The 15,716-nt window shown below is 34.7% G+C and overlaps 1 pseudogene; it reads right to left on the bottom strand.

The window, feature by feature from the left end:
- Positions 1-1,774: 1,774 nt before the first annotated feature.
- LOC124369653 lies at positions 1,775-5,896 on the bottom strand (annotated as a pseudogene).
- Positions 5,897-15,716: the final 9,820 nt, after the last annotated feature.

The following is a 15,716-nucleotide window of genomic DNA, read 5'->3' as shown; positions in this document are numbered from 1 at the left end:
AAGGTGCTAAATAAGGTGGCTTATGTCACGTGACTGAGTAATGTGTTAGTACGCCTACTGCTCGAACACGATTGAATGCTTTTTCTACTATAATATGACGCCAATTGAGTTCTAAGAATCCACATCGAAATTAAAGGAGGATCGTGATCGAATAACGAGGGCTTAAATGTCTTCTTTCGTTGAAGTATACTTTTATCTGCCTTCTGCTCAAACATAATAAGTTTTCTCTATACTGGTTAAAAGTCCCATTCCCTTATTAACTTACTTATAAACAAAGACGGAGTGATTTACTTTCGGTGATGTTTATATGACCAAATGAGGGGTTTTTGTCATGTATGAATATTTTTGACTCACCTCTCTCAAATTGGGTATTTTGGTGGTAAGTAAAAATGTTTAAATAAACCTCTAGCAAGTGACATCTCATTTTAAAGGTATTGAAGAAGAAAAAGAATGGCATAAATTAGAGGTCTCTAATGTTACCCTATCACATTTGGTGGCTAATTAAAGTCTAATAAACCCCCGTTGCTTGTGAATAGTTTTGTAACGAAATTAAATGGTAAAAATTGTTACCTCAATTTCACTCAGATGAGATGCTCGAAATGACTACCATGTACTTCTTGATCAAGTAAAGCCAGGATTCAAAACCGTGTCTCACATTCAGGTGTAATGAGGTAGCAAGCACCTTCTATCTTTGTCCTTAATTCATTGAGGTTTGCGTGTTTTGTGTTATAAACTTTACTTTTGAGAAAATCCCAAAAGAAATAATTCCAGAGGCGAAAGGTCAGGTCACTATCATAGCACCACGTCGACCTATCCATCTGTCTGCAAACGTTTAGTCTAAAAAGATTCGGAAAAGCACATTGTAATGTGGTGGAGCACCGTCCTGTTTATTTACGAGTAAATTAAATTCATAAAATTCTAAAAAATTTTGTTGTTGAAAGTGAATTATTGGCAATTGAACATGGTCGGTTGTTTTGATGAGCGGTGCCGAGTTGATACTTTAGAGATTTCTGCTTGACAAAATCTAGTTATATTGGCGGCCATCTTTATTTTAGTCTTATCAGAAAAATGTTAAACCTCAACAAATTTTACTATCTTGCTTTTGGTCGTAGAGTAAGAGGAGTAGCTCTTATTTCAAATATATGCCTAAGACGCAAACATAACTTTTGCGATTCTTAGTAGTTTTTTTTTTTATCTTTGTTGAGGATTAAAAAAGGAGCCTTTGTTCGACATTGCGTGGATGCTCGAAAATATCAACTAAGTAAGAGCATTAATTTTATTGTTACGTAAATTGTTACTCTCATTTAATTATTACTACGACTGTGTATTTTAATAGTAGCAACAAATTAACAATTGATGGATATGGACTGTTTTTCAAGAAATATTTAAGAATGTCTGTATTTTTATGTTATATGACGATTGCATATGCATGATATATTGCAATTGGCATTAACTATAATATTGTATTAATAAAAACTCCCATAATCTACAACCAAAAACAAGAGATAAAAGTTGTGAATGTTGAGATTAGTTCCAGTTAACCTTCCTTCCAGTGCAGCGTCTGGAGTCATGCTTTCAGAGATTCCAGTCACTGCACTAAGAGGAAGAAGAACTGAATCTGAACTCAACATTCACATTGAATCAACCCTTCCCACCATAGCTACGTTATGTATAGAGACAAGCGTTTTGAAGTTATGCATTGTTAATATAGTGTAAAACTAAAGATCGATCCTCAAAACCGATTAAAACGGATTCTCGACATTCCTGAGATAAATTACTGTGATGTGAGTGAGAGGTTGAAGGGAAGGTTGCCTCGGGGAAACAAGGGTTTCCTTCTGCGTGGTGTACGGAATGTCAGGTTGGATTCCTCGACCTGTAGCCTCGGAAAGAATGTCACTGCTTTATACATCCAATCCCATATTGCATGTAAAACTCGCTTCATATCACCAACATTTCTCGCTATTCGGTCGTGGGAATTGATAGAACTCGCTTACATTACATTGTGAGTTCAATAATACTGTAACAAGATCACCACATTTGTTTTCTAAAGATTTTCAATATATATCACGGTGCCACTGACTTATCATTAGGCCTCTTTCACACACATCGAATTTGGACGTCCGATAAAATAACGGCACGATATTTTATCGTTTGGGTGCCACTTGCACACACATCGATTTTTTAACCGTTCAGAAAGTTATTCGAGTATATGGTTGTGCTGTAGTGAGTGTTGTATTGCTTCTCTCTAATGAATAAAAAAACGTGTTGTGGCTATGTGGTTCCTATACCGCCGTATAAAGCGTCGTAGGATTAAGCGGAAGTGCTGGATACATCCGATTAATAAAACAAGGGAACAGGTGGGAACCTTTCACACCCTTTTTGAAGAACTTCGACGTGATGGAAATAAGTTTTTTAATTTCTTTAGAATGTCTACGGTTTTCGTTTGATGAACTTCACGACAAGTTAAAAGATGTCATCAAACACGAAAAACACTAAAATGAGGAATTTGTATTCCCACACAGGAAAGGCTTGCTATTACGTTAAGGTAAGTAAAAAAATTATTAAAAATTCTAACTACCACTTTTTAGAGCTAAACTTTAATTAATAATGATAATACAAATGTTTGTTTAAAATTTATTTTAGTTGAAAAGAGAAAGGCTTTCGACATGAAACAATCTTATTTTATGTGATGCGTCAAACTCAATTAATTTAAAATCTGATATTAAAAAAAAAAACTTTGGTTATGAGCTACAAGCTGTTTATACTGTACGTCAAGGGCTGAAGTTTCATCGATATTACAATGGAACTCTTCAGAGTTAATTTAATTCATGTGTACAATTTATAAATTAACTTGATTAGTCCTAAAGATGGCACTGCAAAATTAAGAAACGTTAGCAATTAATGTACATGACACAGTTTGTATCGCAAAAGCAACTTTAATTTGTATAGCTGCTAGCTGTAAAGTTTAACAAAAGTATTATACAACCTGTAAAACCTATGTAACGCAATGATTAGGGGGAATATAAACTAACATGGTATATAATAAAAATTATATTTATTTATTGCATTTAAAGAAAGAACCAAACAAATAAATTGAAGCGCATGAAAAGTCAACACATAATAAGAAAAATTGTATAATCTATTTATTGCGCAATAGAAAAAAAACGTATTATTAGAAGTGTATGGAAATTCAAAATATAATAATATTTAAATTGAGGAAATCATAAAATATTTCTTGTTACAAAACAACTTAATTTTTTAATGTAAACTAAGAAAAAGTCCAATCCAATAGAGTCGGTGCACACGGATAGGGATGGTGAAAAGGCTCCCCGAAGGGGTATTATCTGGAGATGTTGCTGATGCTGAAGTGTTATCAAAATTGATGATAAAACGGTGAAGTATTTTGTTGCGTCTGAGTTGCTGTTTCATCGAAGAACTGACCTGCTGATTAACAGGTGTATTGGGAATGTTGTTTTTCGGGGTGATAAACCTGTTGGTGGGGAAAATGCTGCATTTAACTGATTTGCAAATAACTGTGGCGGATGATTAGGAAAAGGCGTTGGAGGATGGGAAAACGATGGAGGTTGTGAAAAAGGTATAGGTTGGATGGTAGTAGGGAGGTGCTTGGGGTGGTAACTGAGAACTTCTTTTTTGTCATTTATTTTAGAAATCACTTGCAGCACACCCATTTGAAATTCAAGAACATCATTGTCATCAAACTTACCAAGATGAGGTAAAAGTCCTTGGAAGAACGACATGTGGGCATTTGGTTTTGGCTCTTCTAAAGCTTTTAAAATTTTTAACTCCACGTCATCTGGGCGGCGGCGTTTTTCTACCTGAACTTGCTGGATTCTTGCATTTTCGCTTTAGTCCTACTACCTCTTCAGTTTCTTGCAAACCTGGATGAATCTGCTCGACTTCATCACCTCCGTTATCGTTGCTAACATTAGAGTCTTCCAAACTTTCAGTTACTTTCCTAGACTGATACAGTTTGTCCAAAAACTGCATTTGGTCCGCGTACACATATTTTTTTTATGGTAGGTGCTCCAGATCCCACTTTTCTTAATGCATTTCAGCTTCTTTTTGGATTTCGAAAAGGCATCGCGGAGATTGGTCCATCTCTTCGTTACTGCCGTTCCTAAAACAATAAAAATTAAATGTACACAACAATTTTATAATTAGGGGGCTGACTGAATAAAAGGAACTATTAAATGTTTTAAAGATTGTTTTAAATCTCCACAAGTGTCAATTATTTTATTTATTTTAATTTTTCAGTGTATTATCATTTATTTATTTACAACAATTGTACACAGAATTTTATTATGTATTTCAGTAACGTTACTTTTTCCCATCTGCTGAAAACTTGTAAACATAAAAACTAAAAACGACGAGAAATACGAAATGATCATATTAGCTGAAAATTATATACTTTATGCACTTCAAGTTATAAAAAAAATTTACTAGTTTTTAAATTCACTATTACAAATTTGATTTATACAGTCTATAATAATACTTGAAACTTTTTAGTAAAGCAATGTTTTACTATACTAAATTGTTATAATGAAATAGCTTATTATTAATGTTTTTTTCCCAGATATCTTGCAAGTGGTTGCACCTTCACTGATCTACATTACTACTTCAGAATTGGCATCTCTACTGCAAGTGAGATAGTGAGAGAAGTATATGCGGAGCTATTTGGACATTTTTGAAGAATGAATGTATTCCTGAACTCTTCCAAACAGAAATTTGAGTCCATTGCTTCTGATTTTTGAGAAGCATGCAAACTTTCCACATTGCTTAGGGGCAGTCGATGGAAAGCATGTTCGCATAATTTTGCCCAACTAGAAGTGGATCCATGTACTTTAATTACAAAAACTATTTTTCTGTAGTTTTAATGGCAGTAGCGGACTCAAAATACCGATTTGTCTATGTAAACGTTGGGAGCTTTGGCAAGGATTGCGATCCCTCTATTTTCAAACAATCCACTCTTTGGCAATCTGTAATTACAAATTCATTGCCATTACCCCGAAGAGAAATGCCTATCGGGAACCGAATCTCCAAAAGTTCCCTACTATTTTGTTGGAGATGAGGCATTTGGCCTTCATAAACATTTGATGCGGCCATTCGGCGGGACACATCTAACAATCGAAAAGAGGATATTTAATTATCGTTTGTGTAGGGCTAGGCGTTATGTCGAGTGTGCTTTCGGGATTTTAAGCAACAAATGGCGTATCTTCCACAGGCCTATAAACGTTGAACCTGATTTTGCAATTGACATTATAAAAAGCGTGCATCGTTTCTTCACAACTTTGTTCGTGATCGGGATGGGTATTTACCAGAGGATACCACAACAATCACTGGATTGGAGGATTTGCCAAGAGAAGCTACAACACGAGGTGGACTTCAAGCCAACAACGTATCGAAACATATTAAGCCAATACTTTGTAACAACTATTGGCGCTGTTCCCTGGCAAATGAGTAAAATATAAATAATAAAGATGAACATTACAGTTTACAATTACTAGTAACTTAAATATAAATACCTAGTAGCTTATGTATACCTTAAAACTATCGTTACCATTAAATAATATCACAAGAATTTCATTTCGATTATATTAATTAGTTTAAAAAGGTTATTCTAGATTAATATAATTATATTTAAAGATGCTGTTAAAAAGAATTAATAAAGTATTTATAATAGTGTACTTACCGAATATATTTTTTCTTTTACCTCCATTTCTTCAAAATCACTATTGAGTACACAGCACACTTCTCTCCAGGCATCTCTGGTCGCATTCCTGTCTTTAAAAATATCTAAACTTTTGTCCCACAACACTGGTTTGGCTTCCACTAGGGAAATAAGCACGTCATTATCAATAGCAAATTCTCCATCCATATTAACAAACCAAGCTGGGCACAGTTACAGTTTAACAGCGATTGTGTAGGGAGAAGGCGCAGTGAGAAGTTAGAGAGTGAGGACGGACGGTAAAATATCGATATGTCTGGAAGCGCACGAATGGACACGTACGCCACTGTAAGGACGGCAACGGCACGGTGCCGTTGGTCCTGCAGTGGCAGTGGACGGCTGCTAAACGGCATTTTATCGTTGCCGTTCAGAGATCGTCTCTAGTCTGAAAGCTCCCGTTTACTGCTATACGCCACTATTGGAATTTGGACGGTCGATAAAATATCGGACGTCCAAATTCGATGTGTGTGAAAGAGGCCTTATTGTTTTATTACATTTTTGTCCGTTTCCTATAGAGGCGTCACCTAATGGTCACTCTTAGATTCAAAGCGAGGTGTCGTTAAGATCACGGAGCCAGAAATTGTTGGGAGAAATCGAATGAGATTACTATCGTAAATCCATATTTGATTCAAGTTTTAATAACGATCTGAGAGTGAGGATTACTTGAGATATGCAGCTACCAAACGATAAAGATAAAACGAGTATTAATACTTCCTTAGGGCTGAAACTAGAAAGTAGGCCATATGGCAGGAGAATAGGCCCTTAATGTTCAAGAATAGAACAAATTGTCTGAAATTACTTTTAAATTAGTATTTATTTTGTAATAAACTTTTTTGACTTTCTATTCGATTTTTACTCAGGTTTCAATTTTTCTATTAACAACAAAACAAGTGAGAACCTAATAAGTGAAGTAAATCTTTATACTAAACTTAATGTTATGGCGATTTCCGAGGATATTTAAAATAAAAATTTGAAAGTTTAATGTATTTTATAAAATCCTTTTTTGGTCCTAGGTATAGCCGAAAATTTATGAATATGAAACGTGAAATCGTTAAAGAAATGTTCGGGTTTTCTTACTTGGAACATATTAAAACCGTAACCCAAAATCACTTGCACATCTAAGATTTCGTGATCACTGAGAATATGTGCAGTTTTAGATTCTGTAATATTTTAAAAACTGTTTCTTATCATCTATGTATGAAATATTATTTCATCTAAATCAGTTGGATGGGTGTAGAGAGTTCGTAACATACACGGTGCCCCACGAGTAACCCGACAAACTTCTCATGTACATTAACTTCATTCAATGGGTGATAAATATGCAAACTTGTTAACTAAAACTTTTAGAGAATTTAGTTATGAAGAAAATGATAATAGGCCAATAATACACAAACACAATGTTTAAAAATGAATGGTTAATTAAATAAATACAAACAAAAAATAAGACAGAAAATACAGTGTACGTTTGTTAAATGAACTTTCTTCGTAAAAACAAAACATTTTAATTGCTGATCTTTGCTAATCTTTTATTCCAATTTCCATTCCTTTTAATGTGTTCAAAACTACGTGTCGTTTTTCGGACAGCATCTCGGTCATTCTTAAATAGTTTACAAGCGTTTAAAATTCGGTTAAATAATTCTTCATCGGAATTGACTGGTTCTGCGTATGTATACAAGTGGATTAAAATGTATACAATTAAAATTAAAATTAAAATAATCTCCCTTCGAGTATGCTAATAATCTAGGATTTAAATAAGGGGACCTAGGAGGCCAATTAATTGGTCCACCTCGACCGATGTATCTGCCTGGATAACTTATCTGCAAGCGCTCTCTAACATTTTTTAATAATGTGCCGGTGCACCATCATGTTTTATATAATTTGAAGTCTTCTTTCAAGTTTAAGTAGAACTGGCAGTTCATTCTCTAAAAAGTCTTTGTACACAAGACCAGTAAGACGGTTTTGAAAAACAAATGGGCCGTTTAACTGGTTCCCAATGATACCACATCATACAATTATCGAAAATCGAATTGAAAAGTTTGACTCTACAACTGATTTTGGATTTTCAGTTGACCACCGGTGACTATTTTTCAAATTTAGAATTCTGCATCTTGTAAACATCGATTTGTCTATTAATAAAAGACAGCTTACATTATTCTATTTTCTAACACCCATCGTCAAAATTGTAATCTTAATGCAGTGTCACCTGGATGAAGATTTTGAACTCTTTGTAAATATATGGATAAAAATTGGTCTTTCAATGTTCTCCAAGACTGTACTACGAGATATATTTAGTCTACTTGAAAATCGGTGAGTGCTAAGTTCAGGGCCGCGTTGTATCGTGTCAATGATATTATCTTGGTCGCGTACAGGCTGTATTACAGGACGTTCTCTCGAACAATTAACGGTTAGAAAAGATCCATTTGTTCGTAAGTCATTGAAAACCAGGACTTCTATTTGGAAATCGTCTTTCATATTCACGTTATGCATGACTATTTCCATAGGCAAAACCATAGACGGAAACAATATTTGCGTAGTATTAATTTGAATATGTAAATGGCACATCGTCGTTACAAAACATGAACAAAGTACAAATAATACAATAATACACATACACTGCACTAACAAAAGATGATAGACGAATTACTGCAACAGCTGAATTGTTGGACAGCTGTACAATAATAACTTGTATTCAGGCATTGTTGCAGCAGTGTTGCCAACTCTTGATTTTCAATAAACAAAAAGCATTTCAATTGATGCTGTATTTTTAAAATCTTGTTTCTAAACCTACAATGTTTTATACTGTAAATGTTTTGTAACTATTTACTTGACTGAAAAAAAACATCTTTAAATGTTTTGTTTTTACGGAGAACGTTCATTTAATAAACGGTTATTGCACTTTCTGTCATATTGTTTGTATGTGTTGATTTAATTAAATATTAATTATTTAAACTTTATCTTTGTTTATTAGTAGCCTATTTAACATTATTTTCTTTATAACTAAATTCTATAAAAGTTTGATTTAAAAAGTTTTCGTGTTTATTACCCATTTATTGAAATGAAAACTTCAAATCTAAACAAAGCATGTTTTTCGAGACAGAGTTTTGCATATTCTTTCTGATATCTCAGAAATGAGTGGCAATACATGTCTGAGACATACATATCTTATTCAATTTTTCAGTTCATTTTATATAAAATCTAATAAATATAACACTAGTTTCGCATTATTTCCGCCCTGCCCCAGAAAATCGGGCGAAATATTTCGTTAACCGTAGCTCGCTAACAAAGCGTTTCCGGACATATGTTTAAATTAACTTTTTCATTATTTCGATGAGATGAAACCACCTGAGAAGTTTTGTCGGGTTACTCGTGGGACACCCTATATATTTTATAAATGGCATTTGGAATTTATAGATACAGAAAAATTGAATCTGAACTATCTTTCAGACGGATATAGTTTGTTAGAACAGTAAACGAGTATTCAGTTTCTACAAATTAGTGCTTATAATTACACTTAAGCCATGGGCGTATATAAGGGTGGCAAGGCTCGGGGGGTTTAAACCCCCCTAATTTTGAAAAACATACATTAAAATTGTACCCAGTAGTTTCTTTTAAACTGAGGTTTTAAAGCTTTCAGCATATGGTTAGTTTCCAAGGGAATATTCCCGAGCTCCTATTTTTGGGGTGTATTTTACACCTCCTAAAGCACCCAAAAACTCCTAAAAACCCCCTCCCGAAATAATTTTCGAGACAGAGTTTTGCATATTCTTTCTGATATCTCAGAAATGAGTGGCAATACATGTCTGAGACATACATATCTTATTCAATTTTTCAGTTCATTTTATATAAAATCTAATAAATATAACACTAGTTTCGCATTATTTCCGCCCTGCCCCAGAAAATCGGGCGAAATATTTCGTTAACCGTAGCTCGCTAACAAAGCGTTTCCGGACATATGTTTTAAATTAACTTTTTCATTATTTCGATGAGATGAAACCACCTGAGAAGTTTGTCGGGTTACTCGTGGGACACCCTATATATTTTATAAATGGCATTTGGAATTTATAGATACAGAAAAATTGAATCTGAACTATCTTTCAGACGGATATAGTTTGTTAGAACAGTAAACGAGTATTCAGTTTCTACAAATTAGTGCTTATAATTACACTTAAGCCATGGGCGTATATAAGGGTGGCAAGGCTCGGGGGGTTTAAACCCCCCTAATTTTGAAAAACATACATTAAAATTGTACCCAGTAGTTTCTTTTAAACTGAGGTTTTAAAGCTTTCAGCATATGGTTAGTTTCCAAGGGAATATTCCCGAGCTCCTATTTTTGGGGTGTATTTTACACCTCCTAAAGCACCCAAAAACTCCTAAAACCCCCTCCCGAAATAATTTTCTATATACGCTACTGAAAAAAGTCATACAAAGGTATATGCAAAAATCACTGTAGTAATTTTAGCTAAATTATGCCATTACAAAATATAATTACCATAAATCCCTCCCTAACAATTCGTATTATTTATGAACAATTTCTGAACAAACTAAATCACTACAAGTCTGTAACCTTCTTCAGTAAAGGCAGGGTATAAATGATCTGAGAATTCACTGCATTTCCAGTTAATTTTCCGGGTTAGTTCACCAGAAGTCTCCACGAGTACTTTTTATAGGGAATTAACGCTTTAGAGTGGATTTCTTTCTTTCTTGTTCGGTTTGTTTTTCTCAGCCTTAATATTTAAACTCGCATAATAACTTCTACTCCTGGCACTAAAATTGAACATGAATCAACCTTAAATCGATCAAGTAATACATTTAACACCTTAGACAATAACATTTCTTCAATTGTTTGGCTTTACACAATTCCTGATAAAACATACACCATTTGGTGTACATGACATTTCAGTAGCGATAAAGCAGTACAGTATTCAACTAAATGGTTAGAGAGACAATAGTGATCTACATGTGGAGTAACAACATATGTTGATCCTCGATATTGAACTCGGTTCCAATGTCGCGGCGATGAAGCGTGACAAGTTCATTCTTGAACACTTGAACGGTGCTTCCACGTCTGAGTAATTATGTTTCTGTGCAACACAATTCAAGTTTATAACGACCTAGATTCGCTTATGCACACATGTTATTTTAGTGTAAGGCATATCATTGCAAGCCTGAGTTGTTTATTTTATTTATTCATCAACGGTACAACCATCTCGTAACAATATACAGGGTGTACATAAAGTCCTGCACGGGTATAATATTTTCTGAACGATAACAGATAAAGAAACAAGATTTGGTACATCAATACTACACCTAAAAATCTACTTTTTGAAGGAACTATCAGTTTTCTGTAATATCATGGGGACGTCCCGCAAGGAGTCAGAAGGAAATCTTAAATAGGAGCATAGGTCAATATGGAGATCATTTTAAAGGGCTTATCTAGCAGAGTTTAATGCCGCAAACCGCACTCAAAAAGATTGATCCAGTACAAAATGGCGGCTGTTCAAAGATTTTACTTGGTTACATTTTATTAGTAGCCATAACCCCAGTAAAGCAAAACTGCAACCAAACGAATACTGCAGCTAACTACTACATTATGCTTGTCAGTTGTACAGAAGTGAATTATGACATTAGTTATCCTCAAGAGTTACAAATTTGGTCCTAATATATTGATAACGGGGATAACCTGATAACAGTAACAATTAGAAATCTCAGCGAACTATGACGATCGGAAACACTTCCTGTTTTCATAAAGTGTTGAACAGTTCTCCCTACAGTTGTTCTAGAAATTGGCTGCCTCTCGTGAAAGTAGTCATTAAATAAATGGCATGCTTCCTCGTGTGATCGTCTGTTATTTCCCCAACCATCATAAGAAGTGTTATACGTTCACGTTCGTCAAGCGACATAGTGTAGTTGAAGAACTATAAGCAATACGACAAACTCTTTTGTACTAAAGCGCACTGATAAAATGGATGGACAGCACTACTAAAACAAGAAAACTAGAATAGCCTACTATGAATAGACTGGCTAATAGGAAAGTCCTAACTGCGACCCAAAGATAAGAGATTTCTAATCGTTACTGTTATCAGGTTTTCCCCGTTATCAATATATTAGGACCAAATCTGTAACCCTTGAGGATAACTAATGTCATAATTCACTTCTGTACAACTGACAAGCATAATGTAGTAGTTAGCTGCAGTATTCGTTTGGTTGCAGTTTTGCTTTACTGGGGTTATGGCTACTAATAAAATGTAACCAAGTAAAATCTTTGAACAGCCGCCATTTTGTACTGGATCAATCTTTTTGAGTGCGGTTTGCGGCATTAAACTCTGCTAGATAAGCCCTTTAAAATGATCTCCATATTGACCTATGCTCCTATTTAAGATTTCCTTCTGACTCCTTGCGGGACGTCCCCATGATATTACAGAAAACTGATAGTTCCTTCAAAAAGTAGATTTTTAGGTGTAGTATTGATGTACCAAATCTTGTTTCTTTATCTGTTATCGTTCAGAAAATATTATACCCGTGCAGGACTTTATGTACACCCTGTACATATAACAAACAACGGTCAGATTCCGTTATATGCCCCCAACGCTTAAATTTTTTTCAGTGAACTTAGAACATTATAAAACGATGTAGTTGAATAACAGAACTAACATTCCATCAATCAACAAGCATTTCCAGGTATTGCGGTCGGTATTGTTGTCGTTGTTATCTTATCTTTCTTGAGAATCCCGATTACGGCAGGCTGCGCGACATCACATGATTATTTAAGTTTTTTACACGGTACATTATTGCCTTTCCATTCCAATTCAATTTATATTTCTGATCAGCCCCTCTAGAATTTGATATTTTACTGATAGGTACTATCTCGAGGGATGTTTTACTTTAGTTGACATTCGCGCTGATGGCCGGAGGCACTCGCATTTTGGGTGGCGAAGCGTGATCAAGAATAAAAACAAGTTTTGTGTGTTTTTTTTCAATAAAGAGTTTAGTTTTTGTTTGGTAATTTTGGTTTTTGTTGAACTTTTGTGTTTGGAGAAATGTAGGGGTGTGGTCGATATAATACGTAAGTATCCTTTTTTCTTAGCTAGTAATCAATTGTAATTCATTATAATCATCCGTAAACGAAAAATTAGCGTTGGAGGCATAATGTTAATTCTGATACTCAACTATATCGTTTTATAACATTCTAAGTTCATTGAAAAAAGTTTAAGCGTTGGGGGCATATAACGGAATCTGACCCGAACAACAAACATACAACAAGAACAATGAGAAACACAATAAGATCAAAAGGCACACATTACAACAATTTTAACAATACAGAATCCTGTCCAAATAAGAGGGAGTTTTCATTCACGTGAGATTCAAAAACTGGAAAACTCTACTCTTAAAAGTGATGACACACATTTCTTCAAAGAGGTCCAATCTAGGAGAAACTTCATCTAGGCGTTGGAGTCGAGGCAGATGAGCAAAGTACTCATAGTTTCTATGATGTTTCCTGCTACTAAAGATGTTTCTAAAGCGAGTTCCGGTAGGAATGCGGAAATCCATCCGACTGAGGAGATGAGAAGAGTCAATAAAATAGTTGAGAAGCTTGAACTGAAATGTGACGTCATGAAATCGTCTTCTGTTGTGTAAGGTCAGGAGACCAAGGTCTTCAAATGGCAGAAGGGGAAACCAATTCTTATTCCAACAAAAATGAATACAAAATGTCCAAAATCGGTTGTCAAATTATGGTTGTCAATTTATGCATCCCAACTTTTGATGGAATCATTCAAAGCCCACAATAAAAATATTCAGAAACTGCAACGAGTAGCATTTAGTGGATCATGATCTCTATGGATGTACATTAGAAGTAGAAGTAGAATGCATTTATTTCCTCAAAATATAATAAGTATTTACATGTGATTCATTTTAAATTGAAAAAAGATTAAAATTAAAACTCAAATGTCTTGTTGCCAGATTTTTTTCAGACTACATAAGCCCTATTTAAGAATAAACTTAAATTAAATTAAATCAAATTAAATGCCAGTTTAGTTTAATAGCTTTAAAATAAAATAAAAAAGAGGGCATTAATATAAAAGCTAAGCCCGTTTGGAGGTTCCATCAATGTATACAAGAATCCATATTCAGAATTACAGAAAAATAAAATTCAACTTCTCGCTCAAAAACAAACAAAACAAAACAAGCATCTATTTAATATGCTTAAATTGTGCCATAAAATGTAAAATGAAATAACTCCTTGTAAAATATGCATTAACACACATATCTACATACATACATACATATAATAATAAAATAATATTAATACAGCCATTACGAATATAAAAATATAAGAATCAAACAATTAATGAACAATACCTGCAATGTATGCTACTATAACTTTAATTTACTTCATCCAGGAATCCAGGATGTGTATGGACTTTGGTTACGTAGTTCAGATATTTTCTACGGCTTGAGCAGAAAGTTGGCTCCTACAGTGGATGGTCATCGTCACTCAATACATGTCTAATTATCTTAGGCGTGTCAAAATTTACTCTTATTAAAAGGTTTCACCCAGCTAAACGAAGGTATGCTAACATCCAAGGTTATAGTTTCCAGAGTTCGTTGAAATGTTTAATTCTAATAATAAGGAAAAAATTATTCTCATTGATTCATAAAGGCTATTTTTATCTAGCACGACAAATCCGCCTGTTGGCTGGTTCTTTGTTAAACTCACTTTCCAATATCCGGATTTAAAATCAACTACTGAGACATTTTTCCAATAACTGAGATTCTTTAAGTGATTTTATAGTCATCTTTTTTGATCCGCGAATTAACCTTTCAAAGGCCAATGCGATGACGAAATATTTTAAAAACTGTCTTTGTTAGAATAACTGGCGAACTCTATGTGCTACTGGATTTGTTCAGTTGTGTTATCAGCCAATGTTGAATCGAGTTATTCGTTAATTATTTCCTGCGTAACAAGGGTTCGTGAATCAAATGTTTGCTTAATTGGTTCGTTACATTTGTCTCATGTTCCATTATTTGTAAAAACAGAAAAGCCCCAAACTCACGAACTATTTCTTCAAGCACTCTCTGACTTTTTGTCTTAATCCTACAACAACGCAAACATTCGTACTTGGTAGTTATTTTCTAAAACTTTAGAATCTTCCTAAACGAAAAGTCATCCTAAAAGATGACCTGATTAATTCGTTCTTTTCAATAATAACCATATCTACAAGTATATAGGAAGTAAGACCTCAACAGTTAACTAGCTTGAGAGTATTCCTCGCGTCCACTAAACTTACTTTAATTCTACACGTCTTCTTACTTCAGTTTTTATCTGTCTGCCATTTGAATCTGGATCATTGGGTCGTACTTGGAACCCCTAATTGAATTAAGTTCCAGAGTCGATCAAATACACCACCCCATGCACGTGGGTTCGAATCCCGTTTAGGGTTGGATACTTTGCACACTAACAAGTAATCAATCACCTGAGCTGTCAACAACGCAACGGCCCTCGGGGAAGTAAAGGCTCGCTTGCACTGCCGTGCTTGCGTCTGTCTGCCAGAGGGAAGGTAGCTCACATACCACATGATTACATAGGACTGTCTCACAAAAGCACGTTTATAAACCGTACTGTGCCGGATTAGAAATTCCCTTCTTCTCTGAAATATACGATTTTTTATTTTGATTGAGAGAACAATCGTGTAGAATCATCTGAAAGGGTTTTGAATACGCCTTATGAGGGAGTAAATCTTGTTGACGTCAGGGAATTTATATTACGATTCGGGAAACGAACGAAGTCCGCGGTGGGGGTGGTGGGAGGCTTGAATGAAACGTGTTATAGGGACACCAAAGTCCAGGGCATGAATGGCGGACCCGGCCCCCTCCTCGGCAGTCAGACCAAATATTATTGACCCGTACGTACATCCGGATATAATGCGCCATTCAAGCGAAGTAATTGAAACTCCATAATACAAAAAGGGAG

This window comes from Homalodisca vitripennis, chromosome X (assembly GCF_021130785.1).
Source record: "Homalodisca vitripennis isolate AUS2020 chromosome X, UT_GWSS_2.1, whole genome shotgun sequence".
Taxonomy (NCBI): Eukaryota; Metazoa; Arthropoda; class Insecta; order Hemiptera; family Cicadellidae; genus Homalodisca; species Homalodisca vitripennis.
Note: the sequence above shows the minus strand (reverse complement) of the source record. Positions and strands in the feature narration are given on the sequence as shown.